Source organism: Silene latifolia, chromosome 1, assembly GCF_048544455.1.
Source record: "Silene latifolia isolate original U9 population chromosome 1, ASM4854445v1, whole genome shotgun sequence".
Lineage (NCBI taxonomy): Eukaryota > Viridiplantae > Streptophyta > Magnoliopsida > Caryophyllales > Caryophyllaceae > Silene > Silene latifolia.
Genome location: NC_133526.1, coordinates 125,176,615 through 125,190,794, shown reverse-complemented (window position 1 = coordinate 125,190,794; position 14,180 = coordinate 125,176,615).

The following is a 14,180-nucleotide window of genomic DNA, read 5'->3' as shown; positions in this document are numbered from 1 at the left end:
CTAAAAACCGAGCAAAAGAGGGAATTTTCCTTCGTCACAAGCCTCCAAGCATGTTTTACTAGTAAAGCCTTATTTAGACACTCAATATTACGTATACCAAGTCCTCCCTCGCTTTTTGGTAAGCTAGTGAACAACCTACTACACTAGTGAAGATAATTCCCTGATCTACATCCCGTCCACCAAAAATGTGACAAAAGAGAGTTAATCTTATTTGTTACACTTACCGGTATTTTGAAGACCGATAGAAAGAAATTTGAGATATTCGATAGAACAGATGAGATCAAAGTTAATCTCCCTGCTGGTGAGAGGAAAACACCATTCCAAGAGGAAATGCGCCTTGTTACATTTTCAATAAGGCCTTTGAATATTGATTTCTTGGTACCTTGAAACTCAGTAGGCATACCCAGCTACTTACCGATCCCTTGGTTCCTTTTAATTTTGAGTACCTTGATGCAAGTTCATATCTTGGTGTTAGGTTGATGAAATAGTCAAGGAAGTCTACTTATGTGATCATATTGTTGGGTACGGCATATGGGCCAGTTGATATGGTTTGTAAATTGTAGTAGGCGTATTTGTGGAGTAAGAATTACTCCAATGGACTTATTTTTTCTTAATTTGAGTCAATTAACTAATTATCTCAAGTAATTTAATTGGCCCATTTTTTGTATTTTTATAGAAAATTATTATACAAAAGTTACTTATTGAGATGGTAAAGAACCACCTAAAATTCGAGTAGAATCTTTCATTTTTATAGTTTATAAAATAAAATCAGTTTGATGAGAGTGAACATAACCAATGTAGTAGATCTGAAAATTTGGTAGTGATTAACACTTTAATTATTGGTATGTATGTCGAATCTCTAATTATAAACTTATTTATACTGTCGTGACACTTATTATTACGATCCGTGTATTTTTTGCACGGGTAATGTAGTAGATTTGAAAACTTGGTAGTGATTAACACTTTAGTTATATGTATGCATCTCGATTTTTTAATTATAAATTTATTTATATTGTCATGACACCTATTGTTAGGACCCGTGCATTTTTTATACGGGTTTAAAACTAGTTCTTGGATAATTAAGTTTGTTAAGTGTGATTTCCTTGCTTATTTAATCTTCTTAAGATCCTTAATCTATTGTTGGTAGAATTGTTAAGCGTGATTTCTGTTGGAATAGGTGTCCTCCTCAATAAAGTGTCTACATGATAGATCTCATAAAAATAATATTTGGGATATAATATTTATTTTATACTCGTCAGTTGATAAAAATTGACGGCGGTAACGCTCAGCTGACTAGAGTTAGACGTTACTGTCGTATGGCGACGGTGTTCAACTGATCCCTTTGGGTCACACCTATAGGATGATGCCCAAACGGGAAAATTGATTATTTGTACAATGATACATTTAATTAGTCCATTTGATGCGGGAACTTTGCTCGACAGTGAAAATGAAGTTCTTATTAGTCGAAATGCAGCCCAAATAGTAGAGGGATTCAAGTTTGGCTCGAGTTGTGTGATGATGTTGAAATGGGCTAGCACCTGGGTTGCACGGACACGGCAACTTTTCAACCCATACGTGTCGGGCATCGTGTCCGACACGGACACGCCATGGACATGGCAAAAAACGTGTCGGACAAGCCGTAAACCGTGTCTCCGGTTTTATTTTAATCCAACAAGTGTCGGACACGGTCCAATTTGCTTAGACACGGTCCGTTTTACATGGACACGCCACCCAACACCCCATTTGATTCACATTGGTGGAAATTGCGGTGACAACCGCACGGCTTGCACCCGATTGAGGTCGGGTCTGTGACTGTCGCGGTTGGTGATGGCATAAACTCGCCGCAGCCGTTTACCGCATGTCTGCCGATGGTGGCTGCGTGGTTCTTCAGGCATTCCTTATAGAGCACAATAGCATCCGAGTGATTGGAAAGATTAGGAGCTCCATTGATGATCAAGATCGAGGATGGTGCAGATGTAATACTCCATATTTATAAGTCTTGGGGTACTCTATCGAGTAGGCCTTACTCTGTCGAGTAAGGGTAAGTTGCGTTTTAGAAAAGTTTCTGACCTGTTGGGTACTCGATCGAGTAGCTGGGGCACTCGATCGAGTAAGGGGGTACTCGATCGAGTACCTCGGGTACTCGATCGAGTAACCGGTTTTACGGGGAGTTTTCTCGGGTTTTGTTAATTATGAGATTAAGGTATATAAGCTTTGTCGTCATTATTCTAAATCACTTTTGCAAAACCTAAATTACTGTTTAAGAGAGAAAGCAAGCAAGTTCTTCATCCTAATCGCATTATTAGCAATACCCGGAGTTTGGAAGGTCAATTCTTAGCGTTGATTATACCGTTGAGTTCCTTGCGTCGAGGGTAAGATCTATGTACCCTTTTTATTGTCTTTCCTTTGATTTGGTTAAACCCTAATTTAGAGATTTGGGGGTTTATGTGTAGTATGTGATTTGGTAGCCTTTATATGTTGTATGATAGGAGGAGGGTTCATAGAGGAAGCCTTTTGATTCAAAGAGAGAGACCGTCTCGATTGTGTGCTTACCAGGTAGGATTTCCTACTCAGTATTAGTCCCATAATGGGATATTGGTTGATGTGTTATGTTTGGATTGTTTGATATAGTAGTTGTATTGTGATTGTGGTTGTGATCGTTGTTTATGGTTCGCGAGGCGTGGCCTCTACCGAGTGGGGTCACTTGCGGGAGTGGCTTCACGCCCTAGTTTCGCTTTTCGTGGAACCCGCCACGAAGGGATGTGCACATTAATGGACGGGGTTATCGCTCACTATGTGGAGCGGGGATTTGGTGGGTACGGTGCGGTCCCCCATTTGGCGGTGGTCCAGTGGACGATCGTGATTGAGATGATTGGATTTGGCGTGATTGTGTGTGTGTGACAGTTAAGTCATTCTTTTATTTTATTGTTAGTATATATTGAATTGTGTGATTAGTACTGACCCGGTGTTGTTTTGTAAACCTGCGGTGATCCATTCGGGGATGGTGAGCGAGATATTGAGCGAGTATTGAGATGAAATCTTGGGATATTTGGGATTGCCACGACACGATGATAGGAGTCTTCCATTTGTAGCTTATTAGTTATTTACATTTCAGTTAGAACAGTCAGTTTGAGAACATGTATCGTACTTTTGGTTTGGTTTTGAGAATTGTAACTCTTCGCTAAGTATTTATAATTAAACGTTGTTTCTTCATTGTTATTTGATTATCAGTACCTCGGGTAACCGAGATGGTAATGTCTTCATACCTGAGTGGTCCTGGTAAGGCACTTGGAGTATGAGGGTGTTACAAATGGTATCAGAGAAACGATCCTGAAACCTGTAACCAACGAACCTAATGAACATAGGGAGTCAACTAAAATGAACCCGGGGTAAAAGTTGTAGGAGCTAATGCAAAGGCTTGGGAGACGTCCTAAAGTCGCGAAGTCGCCCTACAATTTTTGAACCGGTCACATGGGGGGAGTGTTTGTCGAGCCGTATGTGTGTTTGGTTAACTTGTGTAAGAATGTGATGAAATGTGTTAATTGTTGGATGTTTGAAGTAGAAGGTTGAGAATGTGAAAGAAAGGTTAATGAAATATGTAGACTTGTTATTGGAGTGATAACATGTTGGATGTTTATAAGGTGGCATTTAATCACATGATATAGTGATCTCGTAGATCGTACGAAAGGATGAGTAGCATTATATGCTTAGTTATGTTATAATATGTGGTTTTATAAAGTTTTTTTTAGCATGTTAGCGTATGATATAGCATGCGGGTAGCGTTTCTGAGTGAGCATGACTCGATCGAGTGGGACTGACTTGATCGGGTGGGTTTTTGATGATTTTGAGTCCAGAATCGTGTTTTTGGGTACTCGATCGAGTAACTAGGGGTACTCGATCGAGTAGGGGGTCACTCCTAGCTACTCGGTCGAGTATGTAAGAGATCAGAAGGTCTGTTTGGGGTCTGATGTTTGGGTACTCGATCGAGTATGTTGGGTACTCGATCGAGTAGCCCGTTACTCGATCGAGTGTGTGTGGGAACTCGATCGAGTAGGTTCTGGGCAGCGTGTTTTCATGTTTTGAGGTTTAGTACGTGTGTTTATGTCTACCCTTTCTTATATATAGTTTCAAGATGCCGCCCAAGAAGACTGCTTTGTATGCGAGAGCTGAGCTTATGAACATAGATGACATCGTTAAGATGTTGGAGCATCAGGATGCTCTCACTGAGGCTTTAAAGACTGTGGGGAAAGATAAAGATAAGGATAAGGAGAAGGAGGTTGATCATTCTAAAATCAGCCTCTATATCGCGAGGTTTAACCCGAAAGAGTACAAGGGAGTTGGGGAGCCTAACCTTCTTGATAGTTGGCTGAGAGAGATGGAGAACATATTAGATTTGGTTCATTGTCCTGATGAGATGAGAGTGGAACAGGCTGCGTTCTATCTGAGGGAGGAAGCTGGCAAGTGGTGGGATACAGTGAAAGTGAGTGCTAAGGAGATATATACAAACCAAGGGTTACCTGCTATACGTTGGGAGGAGTTTCGTAGGAAATTTGTGAGGAAGGAGTTTGTACCGGAACATGTAAGGAGTAAGTTGAGGGAAGAGTTTGTGTTTTAAGATGACCATTTGAGATGTACGTGGCCGAGTACTACGGTGCAATTCAATGAGAAGTCTAGGTATCGAGGATATGGGTTTGAGTGAGGAGAACCTGGCGTTGAGGTTTGAGAGGGGTTGACCCCTAAGATTATGGATAAGTTACCCGTGGGAGTCCTTGCGATGTTAAGGAAGCTTATGAAAGGGGGGGAGAGGCGAGAGGTTGGTGGAGATGGCTCGGGAGAGGTTAGGTGGTGAGAAGAGGAAGTCTGAGAGCGAGGGTGGTGGCCAATCTAATCACAAGAAAGGCAACCACAATCAGTCTAAGGGATTTTCTTCTGGGTCAGGGTTCAGTGCTGGGGCTTCCTTTGGGCACGGCCGTGGAAGTGTTAGTGGTAGTTGGGGAGTGACGTGCTATAGCTGTGGTGGTGTAGGCCACAAGAGACATGAGTGCACAAGTGCACCGGGATCTTTCCGAGACCGCACAGAGCTTCGCGAGCAAATGACCGGCTGGATCATGGCCAAACCGGGAAGTCGAGTTACGAGTGGAGGCAACCGCAACGGCGGTAATTCTTATCGAAACCACCAACGAACAACAACAACAATCAAGGGTCGGGTGCTAAGCCGACCACATCGGCCAAGATCTTGTCCGGGGAGGTGGGCGGAAGACCGGTGGCAAGTTATTCATGATGGAGAAGAAAGCGGTGAGGAACATGCGCACGTTATCACCGGTACTTTTCTTGTAAATGGTATTCCTACCTTTGTTTTGTTTGATTCGGGGGCTTCTCAGTCGTTTGTGTCTTCGAGTCATGTTAAACAGTTGGGTTTGAGGGTATATGAGTCTGTTAGTGAGCGAGTTTTTATACCTTCGGGTGAGTCTGTATCATGTGGGAGATTGTTTAGAGATGTATCTATGATAGTTGGGCAAGTTGATCTACCTGTAGACTTGCTAGAGTTTCCTTTTGACGGTTTTGAGATGATAGTCGGGATGGATTGGTTAGGAAAGTATAAAGCTAAGATATTTGTCATCAAAAGAAAGTGTCTTTTAGAGGTCCTAAGGGTGTTAGTGTGTCTTATCGTGGGTTTCTAGTCAAACCCAAAGTTAAGTTGATGCATTTGTCACCTTGAAGTCTTATCCGGGAAGGGATGTCCTTTGATCTTGTGCCATGTGAGAGATGACCGGATAGAGAGTCCGACAGTTGATGCGATACCAGTGGTGGGGGAGTTTGCCGATGTTTTTCCTGACGAGATTCCGGGGTTGCCACCAAAGAGGGAGATAGATTTCACCGTTGAGTTGAAACCAGAGACGGGGCCAATCTCTAAGGCACCGTACCGTATGGGTCCTAAGGAGATGGAGGAGCTTAGGAAGCAGTTGGATGATTTGATAGAGAAGGGATACATTAGACCAAGTGTATCGCCGTGGGGAGCACCAGTTCTTTTCGTGAAGAAGAAAGATGGGAGTTTGAGGTTATGCATAGATTACAGGGAGGTGAACCGAGTGACGATAAAGAACAAGTATCCTTTGACACGCATAGATGACCTGTTTGATCAGTTGAGTGGTGCATCAGTCTTTTCTAAGATTGATTTGAGGTCGGGGTACCATCAGGTGAAGATTAGAGAGGTGGACATACCAAAGACAGCTTTCACGTCGAGGTATGGCCATTATGAGTATGTGGTGATGCCGTTTGGGTTGTCTAATGCACCAGCAGTGTTCATGGATTTGATGAATACAATCTTCAGACAGTTCTTGGACCAGTTTGTAGTGGTATTTATCGATGACATCTTAGTCTACTCTAAGACTAAGGAGGAGCATGAGGAGCATCTGAGGATCGTGTTGCAAACTTTGAGGGATCATGAGTTGTATGCTAAGCTATCCAAGTGTGAGTTCTGGTTAGAGAAAGTTGCTTTTCTGGGGCATGTGATCTCTAAAGATGGGGTAGCTGTGGATCCGGCGAAGATAGAAGCAGTGACAAAGTGGGAAGCACCAAAGAATGCTGCCGAGGTTAGGAGTTTCTTGGGTTTAGCTGGATACTACAGACGGTTCGTGAAAGATTTCTCCAAGATAGCTAGATCTATGACAGCGTTGATGAGGAAAGAGAACAGGTTTCGTTGGGATGAGAGTTGTGAGACGGCGTTCCAAACATTAAAGGAGCGTTTGACCACAGCTCTTGTCTTAGCATTGCCTGAAGGGACCGAGAACTTTGAGGTTTATACAGATGCCTCGAAGAATGGGCTGGGATGTGTGTTGATGCAGAATGGTAAAGTGATTGCCTATGCTTCTAGGCAATTGAAGCCTTATGAGGAGAACTACCCTACTCATGATCTAGAGTTGGGGAAATTTGTGGTGTTTGCTCTCAAGATTTGGAGACATTACCTTTATGGAGCAATCTTTAAGGTATTTTCTCGATCACAAGAGTCTCAAGTACATCTTCACTCGAAGGAGTTGAACATGAGACGAGAGGAGGTGGATGGAGCGGATTGGCGATTATGACATGGAAATCATCTACCATGAAGGGAAGGCCAATGTTGTAGCTGATGCTTTGAGTAGGAAGAGTGTACATTCTCGTGTACGGCTCTATCTTTGATGAGGTGAGAGATGAGGTAGCGAGCTTTGGGATACATATGATGCAGAAAGGAGATGCCATGGGTGATATGACAAAGACTGACTTGAGTTTTATGATGATATTCGAGGTAAGCGGGCGTTGGACCCTAAGATAGTGGAGTGGAGAGTTGGAGTAGAAAGAAAGGGACAAGTGTCCGGTTTTCTATTCATACCGATGGTAGTTTGAGGTTTGATGGTAGGTGGTGTGTTCCTAATGATGAGGAGTTGAAAAAGACTATCATGACAGAGGCACATTGCACACCATATTCAGTACATCCGGGTGGTGACAAGCTATACAAGGATTTGAAGAAAACGTTTTGGTGGCCTGGGATGAAGAAAGAGACAGCTGAGTTTGTGTCCCGTTGTTTGACATGCCAGAGAGTTAAAGGGGAACAGCGACGACCACAAGGTAAGATTCAGTCTTTAGAGGTACCTGAGTGGAAGTGGGAATCCATTTCCATGGACTTCATTGTGGGTTTGCCAAAGAGTCAACAAGGTAACAACATGATTTGGGTAATAGTGGATCGACTGACCAAGTCAGCTCACTTTGTTCCAATGAAAGATACATGGACTAAGGCACAATTTGCTATGGCCTATCGAAAGAACGTGCTTAAGTTACATGGAGTCCCTAAGGACATAGTGTCTGACAGATATGCGAGGTTTATATCGAGGTTTTGGAAGGAGTTGCAGGAATCGTTGGGAACAACTTTGAAGATGAGTAAAGACATTTCATCCTGCGACAGACAGGCAGATCGAGAGAACAATCAAGACTCTTGAGAATATGTTGCGAGCTTGTGTGATGGATTTTGGTGGTAGCTGGGAGCAGAGGTTGGACTTGATAGAATTTTCTTACAATAACAGCTATCACACTAGTATTGGTATGGCACCGTTTGAGGCTTTGTATGGGAGAAGATGTAGGAGTCCAATCTGTTGGGACGATAGTGATGAGGCAATGGTTTTAGGACCAGAGATGGTGCATGAGATGGTGGAACAGATTAAGATGATCAGGGAACGGATGAGAGCAGCTCGGGATCGACAAAAGAGTTATGCGGATCTACATCGTAGGGATATAGAGTTTCGGGTTGGGGATAAGGTTCTTCCGAAAGTGTCTCCTATGCGTGGGGTTATGAGATTTGGGAAGAAAGGCAAGCTAAGTCAGAAATTTATAGGGCCGTATGAGATCTTAGAGCGGGTTGGGGAAGTTGCATATCGTCTGGCTTTACCAGCTGCATTAGAGAGAGTGCATAATGTGTTTCATGTATCGCAGCTGCGGAAGTATGTGAGTGACCCGTCACATGTGTTAGAGGCCGAGAACTTAGAGCTACATGAGTCCTTATCATATCTTGAGGTGCCTAAACAGATTCTAGACCGAAAGGTTAGAAAGACTAGGAGTGGTGAGACAGTTCTGCTCAAGATCCTTTGGTCTAACCACGAGACCGAGGAAGCTACATGGGAGCCAGAGGAGGCTATGAAAGAGCGTTACCCTTTCCTTTTTGATCAGGTATGTATGGTTACGGGGACGTAACCTTGTTTCTTTTAGGGGGGTAGGAGATGATTGCGAACAGTTTTTAAGAGTTTTATACCCCTTTTATATGTTGTGTCGGGATGTTTGTCGGGATGAGTTGGGTTAGTAACATGTTTTATGTTGAATTTTGTTTGATTGTTGAGTCGGGAATGTTATGGGAGTACCTTTGTTTAGTAGTGGTTTGAACTTCGGGGACAAAGTTCCTTTTTAAGGAGGGAAGACTGTAATACTCCGTATTTATAAGTCTTGGGGTACTCTATCGAGTAGGCCTTACTCTGTCGAGTAAGGGTAAGTTGCGTTTTAGAAAAGTTTCTGACCTGTTGGGTACTCGATCGAGTAGCTGGGGCACTCGATCGAGTAAGGGGGTACTCGATCGAGTACCTCGGGTACTCGATCGGGTAGCCGGTTTTACGGGGAGTTTTCTCGGGTTTTGTTAATTATGCGATTAAGGTATATAAGCTTTGTCGTCATTATTCTAAATCACTTTTGCAAAACCTAAATTACTGTTTAAGAGAGAAAGCAAGCAAGTTCTTCATCCTAATCGCATTATTAGCAATACCCGGAGTTTGGAAGGTCAGTTCTTAGCGTTGATTATACCGTTGAGTTCCTTGCGTCGAGGGTAAGATCTATGTACCCTTTTTATTGTCTTTCCTTTGATTTGGTTAAACCCTAATTTAGAGATTTGGGGGTTTATGTGTAGTATGTGATTTGGTAGCCTTTATATGTTGTATGATAGGAGGAGGGTTCATAGAGGAAGCCTTTTGATTCAGTAGTAGAGACCGTCTGATTGTGTGCTTACCAGGTAGGATTTCCTACTCAGTATTAGTCCCATAATGGGATATTGGTTGATGTGTTGTGTTTGGATTGTTTGATATAGTAGTTGTATTGTGATTGTGGTTGTGGTTGTGATCGTTGTTTATGGTTCGCGAGGCGTGGCCTCGGCTGAGTGGGGTCACTTGCGGGAGTGGCTTCACGCCCTAGTTTCGCCTTCTGTGGAACCCGCCACAGAAGGGATGTGCACATTAATGGACAGGGTTATCGCTCACTATGTGGAGCGGGGATTTGGTGGGTACGGCTGCGGTCCCCACTGGCGGTGGTCCAGTGGGACGATCGGTGATTGAGATGATTGGATTTGGCGTGATTGTGTGTGTGTGTGACAGTTAAGCTGTCTGTTTATTTTATTGTTAGTATATATTGAATTGTGTGATTAGTACTGACCCCGGTGTTGTTTTGTAAACCTGCGGTGATCCATTCGGGGATGGTGAGCAGATATTGAGCAGGTATTGAGATGAAATCTTTGGGATATTTGGGATTGCCACGACACGATGATAGGAGTCTTTTTTGTAGCTTATTAGTTATTTACATTTCAGTTAGAACAGTCAGTTTGAGAACATGTATCGTACTTTTGGTTTGGTTTTGAGAATTGTAACTCTTCGCTAAGTATTTATAATTAAACGTTGTTTCTTTATTGTTATTTGATTATCAGTACCTCGGGTAACCGAGATGGTAATGTCTTCATACCTGAGTGGTCCTGGTAAGGCACTTGGAGTATGGGGGTGTTACAGCAGAGACAGGGGCATTGAAATATAGGGCTTCGGTGGAAAAGGGAAAGTATGGAAGAGGAGAAGACGGTAGATTAGGCATGTGTTAGATTTTGTTAGATAAGGTTTCTTGCTTTTCTAACTTTATTTTTGTTGTCGATTATTTTTGGTTTGGGCCTCATCTGAGTAGGCTTAAGTAGGTGGGTTTCCTTTAACCTGAAAATTGTAATTTGTACATGTTTTATTCTTTAATTCAATCTTACATGTTACCGAAAAAAAACACCCAATTACAGTAGTTGTTCCGGAGAAAGTACTACTATTAATAGTCTTAGTTGTGAGTGTAATATGCATTTTCCAAACTTTGTTTTTTATCTCCAGATTATTTATAAAATTTGTGGAAAATGTTAAGTGAATTTAAAGGGGAAAAGAGTTTGATATGTGTCTAATTTAAGCTATCATGTGAGGATGATGAGGAATTTGGGTTTGTAATTTGGAACCTTTGATGCTTTTTATTTATTTTGTAAGACTTCAATGTTCTTGTAAATTTGCATTTGTAATTTGGAACTTTGTAGTTTCTAAGACATGTTTGAGTTTAACGTATAAGACATTAATATTGGTTGTCATTTTATGTCTTTGTGGCCTTTAAATGATCAAAGTTTGATGTTGGTTATAATGTTCTTCAAATTCCCTTTATTTTAATATGTATATTGATTTTTTTTGCCGTGTCCGTATCCTAAAATTTTCGGATTGCCGTGTCGCGTGTCCGTGTCGTGTCCCGTGTCTGTGTCCATTTTCGTGCAACCTAGGCTGGCACCGAAGAGGCGTGGGTTGAAAACACGGTTACTAAATAACCGAATACCAGGCTTGTGTTCGGATATTGGTAGCTGGTGTTAGATTTTATTAGTTATTAATTTATCTTTAAATAAAAGATATTATTCTTAGCTTATTATCTAAGATAAGTTAGAGATAGAGATAATATCAGATTTTATTTTATTTAGTCGTTATTTGATTCGTATCTTTTTCCCCAAGATAGCTTGGAGGAGGAGTTAGTATAAATAGGGCCTCTTGTAAACCCTAATTTTCAAATTATGAGTTTTTAATAAAAGTTTACATTTTGTGAGCTGTCAAATTATTCTTGCGAGGTTAGTTTTTATTTCTTCCTTGAGAGGTTGAAGTTATAGTAGATTGAGCTATAACCTTGCGAGGTTAGAACGAGATCCACTATCCTATCCGGTTACCTTTTTCCAATTCACGCACATTAGTCAATCTAGTTCTTGTTTCCAATCATTCACACAAAAACCCTCACTCAAACAGCTTGTTATTCGTTAGTTTTCAAGATTTTCGATCCGCTTTTAATATTATTCCGCTGCCAGTTTTACAAACCCTAATTCGTTCGTTCAAAACCTACGAATTCTATATCAAATTGGTACTAGAGCCTTGGTTTTTGATTTATTTTCTAATAAATCAGTCTTGGGAAGTCATGGCTATTGGAGATGATGCCGAATATAGCGACGGTGCAGCAAAACCATGGAAGGACGACATGGATGCGACGAGAGCAGAAATTGGCCAGATCTCGTATGTTGTTAAGAACATAGCGACGATGTTGGCTAAGAAGCAGAAGAAGAAAAACGGTGATGCATCCAGCACCGAGGGTGAGTCCGACGAAGAAAGGCCGAAGGGGAATAAGAATAACAAAAACGATGATGATAAAGGCCTTAAACTCGACATACCCGAGTTTGATGGAGATCTAGATGCTGAAAAGTTTCTAGATTAGATTCGTCAAACAGAGAGGATATTCGATTACAAAGACTACGATGAGCGTAAGCAATTTAAGGTTGCTACTTTAAAATTAACCAAGTATGCGTCTTTGTGGTACGAAAATCTGAAAAAGTAACAAAAAAGGGACAGAAAACCTAAAATCGATGCTTGGGAAAAATGGAAGAAGCATTTGATGAAACGGTTTCTGCCTAGAGACTATGAGCGGGACAATTATTTAAAGCTAACATCTTTAGCACAAGAGGGCTTGAACGTTGCTGATTATGTGAAAGAATTTGAGAAGTTGAGCATTGTTTGCGATTTGGAAGAGAAAGAAGAAGTAAGGACAACGCAATTTATTCGAGGCCTCAATCCAAAGCTTCAACAACTGTAACACCTCCGTATACCAAGGCGCCTTACCAAGGACCACTCCAGTGTATGAAGGTGTTACCATCACGGTTGCCCGAGGTAGTAGATCAAATAAACAATGAAAGGACATTTACTACAATAGTTTAAGTCTTTACAACATAGAACAACATAACAAGATACAACGTGATAACTACAAGGACTACTAGGTATAAGTGTCAAGGACATCTACTCCAGTAGCGTGGTGATTCGATCCCCTTCCAAACCCGCAAGCAACAAGACCAACTGTACCTGCTAAACCAACTGCTCACCATCCCCGAATGGATCACCACAGTTTTGAAAACACAACACGGGGTCAGTTTACTGTATAAACAAAATAAGATAAGTACAAAAAGGCAAACAGCTGATCATCATCCACCTCCAACTCCCAATCCCATATCGTAACTGACTACACACGAAAGTGTGTAGCCCTGCCAGATTAACCATCGCAATAGATAATCCTCACCGCCAGTGGGGACCGCAACCAATCCCCACCTAAGCCCCCGCTCATCGACGAGCGATAACCCCGTTCATTAATGTGCACATCCCCTTCTGTGGCGGGTTCCACAGAGGGCGAAACTAGGGCATGAAGCCACACCCGCAAGTGACTCCACTCAGCCGAGGACGCACCTCGCGAACATCACCATCAACCATCATAACTCCAACACCCAACTCCAAAACCAAGAACAACAGATACTCACAATATCAAATCGTAGAACAATCACAATACAATCTTAAATCAATTAACAGTAAACCGAGTAGGGAAACCCTACCTTATTGCTAATCCATGAAAATGCATCCAACAACTAGCCAGGCAAGACTCCGAGACGAATCCTTGCGACGTGAACCGACAACGATAACGATGACACCCTTACTTGGATTCTCCACACATAAACCAATCCCCTCCCATGGTTAGTGTCTAGGCTAGATGAGAGTGTAGGGAGAAGTGGGTGATAGGTGAGAGATATATATTAAGGTTAGAGAGAAATGGAACCGTCGAAAATGAAATAAGACTTACGAACTTGCGTTTTATAATAACGCGTCAACAGCGGCTATACTCGGTCGAGTACTCTCATACTCGACCGATTAAGCCCCACTCGGTCGAGTGTTACCAACACTTGGCCGAGTAGCCCCTACTAGGTCGAGTAAACAATACAAAGATTCTTTTATCCTCTCGCCTGTCCTCTCCTATGGTCTAATGTGGTCAAACGCTCGGTCAAAGGGTCCTTAAACAGGGCGGGTATTACAGTTTTCTCCCCTTAAAAGGAACTTCATCCTTGAAGTTCAACTCATACTTCCCAAATACGACGACAACACACCCAAGAAAAGACCTATCGTTTCACAACAAGGGACGCCACTCCAAAGTTTGGGATACATAAAACACACAAGACTCCGACAACTACAAAGTGTCACCACTACCCAATTATAGCATCAGTTACATAACTTAAGTTCGTGGCAACTCGCAATAGGAAAGTTAAATGAATGAAGATAAAACATAGAAGGAAAAGGTGAAGCATAGAGGAACTTTAGTCGATTCTTTAGAACTTTTTGAACTTTTATATCGCGGCTGATGCGTGCATTTCATATTGTTGGAGTATGTATCCTCAACAATAGTGCGATCACATGTTTAAATCTCAAATTAAATATACGTAAGGGATGATTCATTTATATAGTCAACTGATCAACATTAATCAGTAATGATTGGCTAACTAGAGTTTGACATTACTGTCGTTTGACGGTGGTGATCAGTTGATCCCTTAA